This window comes from Clupea harengus, chromosome 26 (assembly GCF_900700415.2).
Source record: "Clupea harengus chromosome 26, Ch_v2.0.2, whole genome shotgun sequence".
Classification (NCBI taxonomy): domain Eukaryota; kingdom Metazoa; phylum Chordata; class Actinopteri; order Clupeiformes; family Clupeidae; genus Clupea; species Clupea harengus.
In genome coordinates, this window is record NC_045177.1 from 2,236,402 (window position 1) to 2,248,119 (window position 11,718).

General features: G+C 41.0%; 1 long non-coding RNA gene across 2 annotated transcripts; it reads left to right on the forward strand.

Annotated features, from left to right (window-relative positions):
• The first annotated feature begins 582 nt into the window (after positions 1-582).
• On the forward strand, positions 583-9,367 carry LOC116219823. Of its 2 annotated transcripts, none has more exons than XR_004163308.2 (3): positions 583-875; positions 8,689-8,937; positions 9,308-9,367. It is a non-coding gene; the product is annotated as an uncharacterized LOC116219823 (long non-coding RNA). The 2 variants fall into 2 exon arrangements; XR_006151678.1 differs by having other exon boundaries at positions 9,097-9,364.
• The last annotated feature ends 2,351 nt before the right edge of the window (positions 9,368-11,718 follow it).

The window sequence follows — 11,718 nt, forward strand, 5'->3', positions numbered from 1 at the left end:
CTGTACAGTGGTCAGAGTGGGTTGGGCTGTATATAGTATATAGGGGGCACGGTGGCTCAGTTGCTTTTCACCGCGACCTTAGGCCTACCTGCGTGTGTGTGTGTCCTGTGTCGCCTGAACAAGATAGGGCAGGAAGTATGGCAAAAGGAAGATAAAGGTAGACATTTATGCATCATTAAAAAGTAGGTCAATTCAAAATAGGATATGCAGTTGGAGTCGGCAAGAGGAAACCTTGTTAAAAATAGTGGTTTTAGGTAAACATCAGTCTGGGCCATGTTTTTACCATGGGGACATTTTTAAATATTAAACACGTACTTTTATAATGCAGGGCATATGCAGAAAAGCTGAAGTGGCAAAAGGTGGGTTGGCATTAAACAGCCCACTGAGGTTAGCACCTGGGCTTTAGTTTTCTGTTTTCCAAAGTTCCCAATGGTATTCACACCCCAGTCCAATAGATGGCGGTAATGTGCTTAAAATGCAACCTGCTAATAAACTGAAAAGAAGAAGAACTCGAGTGTAAAATTAAGCTCACTTCCATCAGCTTTAGCAAGCGATTGTATTCCGCTGTCCATAGTGTCGCAAAGTGGCGCATGCGCGATGTGCGAGACTACCATCTTGTTAGTTACCATCTGGTAGTGACAAGGGTAAAACGAATCTTACGGATAGCGCCTTGGTTTGATCAGTAGAAATTGTTGGTATTATTGTGTAATAGCCTGCATTCCCTGCAGGCGAACGTTTTTTTGTAATACTTTAAAATCCCGAGACGTTTAAAAGGAACCGAAGACGACTGTAGGAGAAGTTTAAAAGCGAGCGTATGGGACTTACCGCGACTGACCAACGCCTAACAACTTTGTGTGGAGCTCACTTTTTATTAGGTAAGTCAAGAATAGGCTACTTATATGCCATGATAACTTGGGCTATGCAATATAAATATCTGGTGTGTGTAAAGTTTACGAGGGGAGCTCATAAGCTCCTAGCTGCCTAACATAGGGTGACCAGACGTCCCGGTTTGTCCGGGACAGTCCCGATTTTGAGTTGCGTGTCCCGAGTCCCGACAAAAACCTGTCGGGACGCTAAAATGTCCCGGTTTACACCAACCACTATGAAATTGTCCTGGTTGTCAGCGATTACATAACCGATGTGGTCTTATTACAGTCCGATCATTAACTAAACCCATGTAGAAAGACTAATAAAGCGTCCAGCGTATGATTTGAACAATTTGTGTGTGTGTCAGTCAATCGTAGCGGTCTGCGTCTGCATTATCTGTGCAGTCAGCGTTACAATGTATATTTGTAAACATTGTTGCAAAAGCCTCTTCTTATCTGTCTCGTTTTAACGGTCAGGCTATATCAATAGCTAGTCCAGGGCGATGATTATGCAGCATTCTGAACACACTGCAAAACCTAATTTTCTGTAAGCCATGGTGGTAGCGCAGATGTGAAAGATCATGTGAAAATAGCCAAACATAAAAGTTGGGTAGAGGCAGGGGCTAGCAGCGTAGCCACCTATTATAGCAATGTTAGCGCTGGAAGTGGTAAGCTCAAGCGGGCTTCTGTGGAAGGGACGTTAGCCAATACAATGATACTTCAGCAAATTCACTTCTCAAACAAATATACGGAATGAATGTTTCCAATAGGGTGTGTGTGTGTTGTTGGAATAACACTGGTAACACTTTACGCTAAGGGTACAGGATACAATTATCATGAATTCACGCATGAATTCATTGATGTAGTATATGTATTATTATGCATTATGTCATTAATGATTTATATATTACTGCATTCCTTAATATCCCATGAATCATCAGGAATTGACGTGTTCATATGTCATTCGTGATCTCATAAATGAACAACACAACTAAAGCCTTAGGTACGGCACATCATTATGAATTGTGATTTAATAAGTATGATCATAATTATTTATTTTTATGCAAAACAATGTGGTCATCACTGCGCAAATTCTGATTTAAACACAACTTGTGCCTAATAATGTACCCACCTAATGCTTTAGTTGATGTGTTGTTCATGCATGAGGTCATGAATGGCTATGAACTCATGTCAATTCCTGATGATTCATAAGATATAAAGGAATGAGTTAAAGCACAATAATAATTCATAATTCATGTACCCTTACTGTAAAGTGTCACCATAACTTTAGTTCAAGCCTGTGGCAGCAGTTCAAAATAGTTCGTTTATTGCCATGCAATGAAAAATACCTTTTCACAAAAAAGTTCACAAGTTCAGTGGGTGCATTTTCCAAAAGAATGCTTAAATTCTGAAAAATAAAGTTGCTCCTACACAAAACTCACTCAATGTCTTTTAATATTTTTTCTTAGATATGTAGGCTACATAGTAAAAATGCATGAATAATGACTGAGATACCCCATTGTGTTGTGAACAGTAGGCCTACGTGTGCTGTTGGCAAAATCTATGTCTATGTCTGACCTGGGCTGGCATATGTTCAGGATAAAAAGTGTGTGCGTGCACGAGCATTACGGTCACGCGCAAAGTGTCCCGGTTTTAGGTCCGGGAAATCTGGTCACCTTAGCCTAACAGCTCCGTGGGTAAAAGTTCCGTTGAAAAGTTCGGTCTTGGAAAAGTTTTCCACGACACATGCCTGTTGTGCTGCTAACTAGTCTAGCTTAATACAGCGTATAAGATATATTGCATCTACACATTTTAAGATGGATGGACTAATGTAGAATAGGGTATACCAGTGCATGCAAGGCAAACACATTTCAGAATTCAAAATAAGTAGTAAAAGATGAACACATTTAGTGCAATTCAATGCATGCAGACAAAGGAGAAGGATAAGGGGAGGTGTGTGTGTGTGTGTGTGTGTGTGTGTGTGTGTGTGTGTGTGTGTGTGTGTGTGTGTGTGTGTGTGTGTGTGTGTGTGTTTGTCTGAACGGAGTGAGAGTTGGGTAATGACTGATAGATTGGAAGATAGAGAGATAGAAAGATACAGTATAGAGTGTGAGACTGGCAGGGTGATAAGGAGTTAAAGATAGATAGATGATAGATAGATATCCCCTATTTTGTGCTCTCTTCTCTTCTACAAACAACTGCTCCTATCTTGACTGTGGAGTATCTTGACTGTGGGTGGCAGTGGAGTATCTTGACTGTGGAGTATCTTGACTGTGGTGGCAGTGGAGTATCTTGACTGTGGGTGTCAGTGGAGTATCTTGACTGTGGAGTATCTTGACTGTGGTGGCAGTGGAGTATCTTGACTGTGGGTGGCAGTGGAGTATCTTGTATTTCATGATGGATCCAGTAACACCTTACCTGAAACCCCCATCATAAGATTTACATGTTTCATAACAGCCTATTGCACATGTCATGAATTTTTCTGTTCTGTGTATATGGAATCTGGCATGGGTATATCCCAATCCGACAAGTTTCTTAGTATTCCTTAACTTCCTAAAAAGTAAATTTTCTTTTCTGATATCCTATCCTGCTAGTATCGGACCAATACTGAGTATAGTCCCCAGTCACAACCAGACCTCTTTCTTCTAGGGGTTAATAACATGTGTAATCTTTTTGGACTCTTCTAAGTAGCTTAAAGTAGAAATGTTTGTTGTTAGCTGAAATGCTAAATGTTAAGAAATGGCATGTGTGGTTAAGAGTTCATCATCATGGATCCGAGGGTAAAATTAGGAAATGTTTTTCGATGCTAAACTTTAACAACATGTCGGACGCAATGTGCATCCAAATTCAATGGAAATTCACTGTTAAAGAAAGTATTAGTATATTTTATCATGAATGTCTTTTTGTTTTAAGGTTTGTTCCAAAATGCTGTGTGCCCTGCTTCTCCATGTAGATTGGACTTTGGAAGACAATTAGCAGAGTCAAGAATGTTAACCCAGAAACCTCACGTATATGTTTACATAAGATAAGAAGGAGAGAGCGGGTTGTGAAATGTCTCGTTGCTAAGCAGAAGTAGAATTCAGCTGAGCTGAAGGTATCCTAAGTGCATCCCAGCGTCTTGACTGTCATACTGTGTACACATTGTTTGAATAAAAGGACTTGTTTTCAGCATGGCACGTCAGACAGACTTAAGGTGTCTGTCTCCGTCGGGGCCCGTTCGAAAACCGTCCAGTTCACTTACATGCTGGGTAGTGTTTTTAACCTGCTAACTAACTGTTGAGGGTCTTATCCCTGACATTCACACCCTTACTATTGGTTCTCTCTTGAAGTACTCATGGCCTTGTGGTGATTTGCAGAATAAACTAGAGGACAAGCCCCTTCCAATGATGCTACTTGCTAGTAATCTGGTTTTGAAATGACATGAAATTTCAGCTGTCATAAACTGCTTCCATCTCTGCATCCATCTCCACGTGCTCATTACTCTTGTTTGAATCACTCACAAAACACACACACACACTCACACACACTCATTACTCTGGTTTGAATCACTCACAAAACACACACACACACTCACACACACTCATTACTCTTGTTTGAATCACTCACAAAACACACACGCAGACTCACACACACTCACACACACTCACTCACACTCACACACACTCATTACTTTTGTTTGAATTACTCACAAAGCACTCACACACGCACACACACACACACACACACTCACAACTCTTGTTTGAGATACTCACAAAGCGCACACACTCTCACACTTCACACTTCACACACACTTACTCACTCACTCACAAACACTCATTACTCTTGTTTGAATTACTCACAAAGCACTCACACACACACACGCGCGCGCGCGCGCACACACACACACACACACACACACACACACACACACACACACACACACACACACACTTACTCACTCACTCACAAACACTCATTACTCTTGTTTGAATTACTCACAAAGCACTCACACGCGCGCACACACACACACACACACACACACACACACACACACACACACACACACACACACACACACACACACACACACACACACACACACACACACACACACACACACACACACACACACACACACACACACACACACACACACACTTACACTCAGACCCACACACACACTCACAGACACTCATTACTCTTGTTTGAATTACTCACAAAGCAAGCGCACACACACACACACACTCACACTCACACACACACACACACACACACACACACACACACACACACACACACACACACACACACACACACACACACACACACTTACTCACTCACTCACAAACACTCATTACTCTTGTTTGAATTACTCACAAAGCACTCACTCACACACACACGCGCGCGCGCGCACACGCACACACACACACACTTACACTCAGACCCACACACACACTCACAGACACTCATTACTCTTGTTTGAATTACTCACAAAGCAAGCGCACACACACACACACACTCACACACACACACACACACACACACACACACACACACACACACACACACACACACACACACACACACTTACACTCAGACCCACACACACACTCACAGACACCCATTACTCTTGTTTGAATTACTCACAAAGCAAGCGCACTCACACACACACACACACACACACACACACACACACACACACAAACACTCATTACTCTTGTTTGAATTACTCACAAAGCGCACTCACACTCACACACACTCTCTCACACACACACACACACACACACACACTTACACTCAGACAAAAAACACACTCACAGACACTCATTACTCTTGTTTGAATTACTCACAAAGCAAGCGCACACACACACACACACACACACAGACACTCATTACTCTTGTTTGAATTACTCACAAAGCGCACACACACACACACACACAGACACTCATCACTCTTGTTTGAATTACTCACAAAGCAAGCGCACACACACACACACACACACACAGACACAGACACTCATTACTCTTGTTTGAATTACTCACAAAGCGCACACACACACACACACACACTCTCACAGACACTCATTACTCTTGTTTGAATTACTCACAAAGCACGCGCACACACACACACACTCACACAATCAGTCACTCACTCACACTCTCACTCACTCCCTCACACACTAACACTCTCTCTCTCATACACTCACACCCTCTCTCTCATACACTCACCCTCTCTCTCTCTCATACACTCACACACACTCATTACTCTTGTTTGAATTACTCACAAAGCACACACACTCTTGCTCGCTCGCTCACATACACACTCACATACACACACAAATGACTCGTTATTGTGTGACATCACACAGGTATCAAATGAAAGAGCTGACCATTTGCTTCACAATGATGCCAGTAACTTGCTTGTGTGTGTGTGTGTGTGTGTGTGTGTGTGTGATGACCTTATTCTAACCATGTGCTTCACAATGACGCCAGTAACTTGTGTGTGTGTGTGTGTGTGTGTGTGTGTGTGTGTGTGTGTGTGTGGTGACCTTATTCTAACCTTGTGCTTCACAATGACGCACGTCTTCAGTTTACCAGCCCGCCCCACCTACCCCTTGACCTTTTAGTTCACACCTCGAACCCACCCCCACATAGCCTTCCCTACCCAATCACCTTTCAGTTCAAACATCCAGCAATGGCCCATCTGAATCCCTGAAGTCCAAACGGATAACTGATAGGCACATTTTTACAGCATTAAGAAACAAGGTGACAAGAGAACTTAGAAAAGCCAAGGCAAATTATTTCCTTGAAATAATCGTAAATTCTAAAGGAGACTCTAAACAAATATGGCAACAAATAAAGAAATTAATTGGACAAAACAATGTTAGAAAACAGATAGAACTCAGGATCAATAACAGTCTTTCACATGATCCGCCCATGGTGGCTGAAATGCTAAATGAGTATTTTGTGGATTCTGTGGCTGCTGTTGCCAACAGTTTCCCTTCACACCAGCAGCATGGTGGCATTTCTCATAATCCAACTGTGCCCATATTTAACCTTGAAAGGGTATCTGAAGAACAAGTAGAGAACATCATCAAATCATTTAAACCCAAAGAGTCAAAGCACATCTTTGAAATGGACTCTGCCATGGTTAAAGACCTTTGCTTGTTGTTAAAAAAGCCTACTACCCATATTGCTAACCTGTCATTCTCTCAAGAACATGGGTGTTTTCCGGATCACTGGAAACCTGCAGTTGTAGTTCCTATCTTTAAAAATGGTGATCCTGACTCAGCAGCCAATTACAGACATATTAGTATACTTCCCATAATGTCCAAAGTTTTGGAAAAATTAGCAGTGGAGCAACTAATTTATCATCTTAACTCTAATCAGCTTTTACACCCCATGCAGCATGGTTTTAGATCAAATCACTCCACCGAGACTGCAACGGTCTATTTTATTCGAAAGGGTCAAGTCCCTTATGGTTAGAGGAGGAGTTGTGGGGGCAGTATTTCTAGATCTTCGGAAAGCGTATGACACGGTCAACCACAACATACTTCAGTCTAAGTTTGATCAGTTTAACTTCTCTTCTTCTGCATCCAGCTGGTTCAAATCATACTTATCAACTCAAACTCAGTGTGTTAAAATAAACAATGTATTATCCAACTTCGAAAATCTGTCTACAGGTGTTCCCCAAGGTTCAATCCTGGGTCCACTTCTTTTCAGTCTTTATGTTAACGATTTACCATCCGTATGCCAAGACTGTGAGGTTCTGATGTACGCAGACGACACTGTGATCTTTGGGTGGGGTAAGAATAATGTAGAGGTCGCTGCTAGGCTTACAAAGGTCATGGTTGATGTGTCTGACTGGTTAAACAAATGTTGTCTTCAGCTCAACAATTCCAAAACCGTTGCTATGTTTTTTTTCTAAAACCAGCAAGTCTCACACTGAACCCGATGTGTTTATTTCTGATCAAAGAATCAAGATTGTGAAGGAATACAAATATCTTGGTATCTGCATTGATAATCAACTTACTTTTAACAAACATGTTAAAAAAATATGCAAAAATGTAAAATTCACCTTGGCCAACTTTAGGCATCTTAGAAATCACATGTCCACCGAGGCTGCTAAAATGTACATGTTCTCGCTGATTTTATCTCACATTAACTACTGCTTACCCACCTGGTCTACGGCCAACTCCACTACCCTAAACCAGTCATGTCTCTTTACAAACAGGCTCTCAAAATACTTGACAAAAAACCTAAATCACACCATCACTGTTCAGTCCTCCATAAGTACAGACTTTTAAGTTGGGAAAACCTGATCACATTTAAGAACTGCTGTTTAATGTTCAAAATCCGGTTTAACCTGGCCCCCCCACCACTATGCAGCCTAGTCAAGTTTAGAACAGCAGCAACCAGTGCTACTCGAGGGGCAGCAAGAGGAGACTGTGATATTCCTTTAAAAAAAAGTGTATTTGGACAGTCGGTTTTCTCAGTTAGGTCAGCCCGGGAATGGAACCATCTCCCTCAGAACATTAGAGAATCAACCTCATTCAACTGTTTTAAAAGTAATCTCAAAACATGGTTGATAAATAACCAAAAATGTGATCACTATTTTTTTGATTTATTGTCACTGTTATGTTTGATATACATGAATGCCTTTTTTTAGGTTGTATAGCCTTTTTCACTCTGGCAGGCGGACTGCCAATGGAAATGAGCCTTTTGGCTATAATGGGGTGCATTTACATTTTAATGTTCATGAATGTACACTGTCCCTCTTGATCAAATAAACAAATTGATTGATTGATTGATTGATCTACCCTCCTTTGTGTTGTCTCTGCAGGTTGAACCCTGACCACGCCCACCTGAGGACCATCACACGTGAACACTGCAAATTCCTTCCCAAACTCCTTTGTCATTCTAATTTGCATTCCAAAAGCTCCAGCAGCTGATTGGTTAGGCTTGAATACAAGAAGCTGGATGGATCAGACAGAGGATGCACTATATTAACACCACATAGGGGAGTCTGAACTCACCATTGTAAGGTAGACACTGGGATGCTCTGGATGGATACTGAACACACCTTCGTAAGGTAGACACTGGGATAATCTTGATAGATACTGTATGTTTGTAATTCAGTTTTGTTAGGTTTAACACTGGGATGCTTGGATAGATACTCTATGGGTGTAATTAAACAAAAATACAATTATACTGTAGTTCTTAATTTAACTATATTTTCCTTGCATTGAAGGAATGTTAGAGTGGATTTCCTTTACAAAACAGAACTGAACTGACTGGCACTGGGATGACTCTGAATGATTATGTGTGTCATTCTTTGGAAGCATACTGTAGAAGTGTAAATCGCCAACAGTTCAACTACACTGTAGTTCTTTGTTTGCACATTTTCACTGTATTAGTCTTGCATTGAATGAAGGTTTGACTAGATTTTCTTTGAAAAACAGAACTGAAGTCTAAAATGTCAGGATCTACTGAACCATCACAACTGCTCATGTCAGTGAAGGAGGAGTTCAAAGAAGAAGAATTTGATGATTTCCTGCAAGAGTATCTGTCTGCAAGTCAGAAAGTGGAAGAAAAGCCTGAACTGGAGTATGACTGTAAGACTGAATCAGAAAATTCCCCAACCTTGGCCTGCAAAGAAGATGAGTCTACACTGATGGGAATTAAAGAGGAAAATGAATCTGATTTCAGAGAATATGGCCATGATAACTCTTCTCCTACAAGTAAGTGCAGATTATTTTGTATCATAGAACCTTAGTAAAAAGTGAATATGACATCATGAAATGAATATGAAATCATATTAATATGGAGCTGCAAGGGCACCCATAGGGGTTTCTGCCTACTGTAGCTTTTTAACTCCTATCTCTCTCTAGCTTAGGGAACCATCTTCACAGTTGGCACCTGCTAGTGTGTGTTAATATTAACTCATGTTACTATCTGTGAATGCTAACTTGTGCAATAAGGTGCTGCATATTATATATAATATATGCTGAGGGCTTCTACCTTTTTTCTTTGATAATTTTAAGAGTTAAATTGAGGAGACTGCAACATCAGCTAGATAACTGATGTGATATTTAAAATATTAATAATAGATTTAAAAATAAATCATGCCAGTGGAACTCAGACATTATGCTGTTTAAGGTTATAAAAGTTGATTTAAAAACATTTGCATTTACAGTGGAGTCTCTAGGTGTTCACTTTTAGCCTAAGGGACTTCCAAGTGATATACTATTCTAGCAAATAGCCAGGCAATCAAACATACATTGTTTTCAGTGTTGTAGTGCTAATGTAACAAAAAGAGGAGAGAGAGGATATTATTTAAAAAATATTCTCTAATATTGTAGGAGACGTTCAAAGGATCCATCCAGGCAAAAGGATTACAGAGGAAAAAAGAAAGAAAGTCATCAGACGTCAGAAAAAGAAAAAACATGAATGCTCCCAGTGTTTGAAAACCTTTGCTTATCCTTCCGCTCTTGCAACTCATCAACGAACACACACAGGGGAAAAGCCCCATCAGTGTTCTCAGTGTGGAAAGACTTTTAGTCGCATGTCTCTTCTCAAGATACACCAGAGGATCCATACTGGGGAAAAGCCCCATCAGTGTTCTCAGTGTGGAAAGGCCTTTAATCAAAAGTGTGATCTCAAGACACACCAGAGGATCCACACTGGGGAAAAGCCATATCATTGTTCTCAGTGTGGAAACACTTTTAGTAATATGTCTTCTCTCAAGATACACCTGAGGATTCACACTGGGGAAAAGCCATATCATTGTTCTCAGTGTGGAAAGACTTTTAGTGAGATGTCTTCTCTCAGGACACACCAGAGGATCCATACTGGAGAAAAGCCCCATCAGTGTTCTCAGTGTGGAAAGACTTTTAGTCGCATGCCTCATCTCAAGATACACCAGAGGATCCATACTGGAGAAAAGCCCCATCAATGTACTCAGTGTGAAAAGGCCTTTAGTCAAAAGTGTGATCTCAAGACACACCAGAGGATCCACACTGGGGAAAAGCCATATCATTGTTCTCAGTGTGGAAAGACTTTTAGTAAGATGTTTTCTCTCAAGAGACACCAGAAGAGCCATACAGGGGAAAAGCCATATCATTGTTCTCAGTGTGGAAAGACTTTTAGTGAGATGTCTTCTCTCAGGACACACCAGAGGATCCATACTGGAGAAAAGCCCCATCAATGTTCTCAGTGTGAAAAGGCCTTTAGTCAAAAGTGTGATCTCAAGACACACCAGAGGATCCACACTGGGGAAAAGCCATATCATTGTTCTCAGTGTGGAAAGACTTTCAATCACATGTCTACTCTCAAGAATCACCAGTCAATCCATAGTGGGGAAGAGCAACATCAGTGTTCTCAGTGTAGAAAGAGATTTATTAAAATGGGTCATCTCAAGAAACACCAGAGTTCTTCTCAGTGTGGAAAGGCCTTTAGTCAAATGGGTGATCTAAAGAGACACCAGCAGATCCACACTGGGGAAAAGCTACATCAGTGTTCTCAGTGTGAGAAGTGCTTTAATACCAAAGGCTATCTCATGAAACATCAGAAAATGCATACTACAGTAGCTCACATCTAACCACCCATCAGATCACGGATGAAGGGGAAAGCCTTATCAGTGTCCTCAGTTTGGAAAGGCCTTTAATAGAATATTTAGTCTCAAGGTAAATCAGAAAATACATCCCACAGCCAGGGCTCTACAGTGCGAGTATTTCACTCACATTTGCGCATAAAAATAGGTATGTGCGAACTTGAAAAATTATTTACGAGCACAGTGCGCGAGTGACGGGCTGTTATCAATACACGGAACAACAGCGCGATGAAGTGAAGCATTGATTTCAAATGGAAAGCA